We start from the raw sequence: 2,008 nt of genomic DNA, 5'->3' as shown, positions 1-2,008 counted from the left end.
CTTTAGAGTGATCTCCCTTGGACCACTTTGCCGTGTTCTTATCATCTTTGAAGGTCTCACAAGGTCATATTTCAGTACAACTGCTTCTACATTTTTAGAAACTCAACTTGGGACAAGAAAAGACTTTAGTTGGATAGATCTAATTGACACACTAAGAGTGTCAATGACCTATTCAGTGCATTATTTTTGTAACGCACGTGGCCAATCAAAATAATTACGATCATGTAGATTGTTAGAAGGTTTGACAATTTTACTGAAACGTATCAGTTATTCATATAGATCTACGTGGGTATATATATTACTTGAAAATTATATTTCCACATCATCGTGGAGTAAACGGGTGTAAGTCGAGTAAAACCATATGCATCTTAGTTCTCGGTTCTAGCTTAATAATAAACAAGAGGAAATTGGTGAAAACTAAAAAAACCGAACAAACTGTTCTGTGAAACGATTTAAATGAGGAGTTTATAAAATACAATGGTAAAGAAACATGCGCAGTACTGTACGTAAACAATGTCAGCCTTAATTTGGTCCTTTGCTTAAATATTTGCTCTGCTTAAAGCCCCTTTTCAGATTCTTGCTGTGCAAGCTATAATATGTAGCCATAAAATACTGCAAAAATCAATGTTTTTTCTTCTAATTGTTTTCCTGTTCGCCCACAGTTATATCAGAAATCAATTTGCAGTCTGTACAATGTAAATAATATTTTCACTTTCACTTCTCTTAATACTTTATAAAGCTCAAGTTGAAGTGACGAAACCAAACCATGAGAACAATCTCATGGGGATAATACTCCACTGTAAGGTGCAAACTCTAGATCTGAATATTGTATTGTTTGTTGGTTTTTTTTACAAACGAGGTAGTTGTAATCAGTATAAAACGTAATTAAAATACCAAACAGTCTTTACGTACTTCTTGAAAACATTTAACTTACAAAGATATCTCATATTTATGTCATGTTTGTACTATAATGGAAAAAAATATATATAAAAAAACACCGAGTGACGTTTACAAATAGTGTTGCTTCATTTTTTTTCACAAACTTGTGTATTATACAGCTAACGAACGTGCTTGGAGACCTGGCAAATATCTTCCTGCTACGCATGATTATAGAAATTGGCTGGATATTTCTTGATATCTTGGTAGACCGCCTCCGTGGTCTAGTGGTAGAGTGTCCGCCCGGAGAGCGGAAGGTCCGGGGTTCGATCCTCGGCCGCGTCATACAAAAAGACGTTAAAACATGGTTCTTGTTGTTACCCTGTCTGGCGCTCGGCATTAAGGGGCTAAAACAAGGACTGGTCGGCTCGGAGTCAGTATACTGTGTCTGAGTGGGATATTCATGTTAAACTGCGGCATGGTATCTCAGTGAGCTAGCACTATTAATCGACATCAGTCCGCACAAACACACACACGTACATGCACGTCGCTATATAAGTGCAATAATCTTGGACGCGACGTTAAACCCCATTTCACCTCACCTCACCTCTTGATAGCTTGGTGGTATTTTACATTAAATTTTGGTACAGTACATTTGCAATTGTACCTCCGTTTTTCAGCAAATAATATGTATATTTGTGTATTCTTAGTAAAGTACAGATTCTCGTACTTTTGCTATTTTTTTTTTTTTTTCGGGATTCGAACCCACACTTGCCAGAGTGAAGCACCTAATCGCCAGCACACAAAGTCAGCGATCTTTCCCACTCAGCCACCGAGGCTTCCACAAAAATGAAAGTCCGACAACTGGTAGTCTAGATCACGTACTTTGAGTACCCCTCTGACAAGTGTAAATTGGCACGGCTCCAATGGCCGAAAGCGGGCGGGACTCAACCCCAAAAAGTACGAGAATCTGTGCTTTACTAAGAAAGTGTTATCCCAAATATAACATTTGTTACATTTGACCACTTTCTAAATGGCATTGTGTATTCATTTGTATATGTGTTTGTTTTATTATCAAAAAGAGTTTTATCCTTATCAGCTATTTATTTACTTAGCATGGCTAATAATCGAT

The sequence above is a fragment of the Haliotis rufescens genome, unplaced genomic scaffold, assembly GCF_023055435.1.
Source record: "Haliotis rufescens isolate VD_foot unplaced genomic scaffold, xgHalRufe1.0.p SCAF_16, whole genome shotgun sequence".
NCBI lineage: Eukaryota > Metazoa > Mollusca > Gastropoda > Lepetellida > Haliotidae > Haliotis > Haliotis rufescens.
This window is presented reverse-complemented; position numbering follows the sequence as displayed.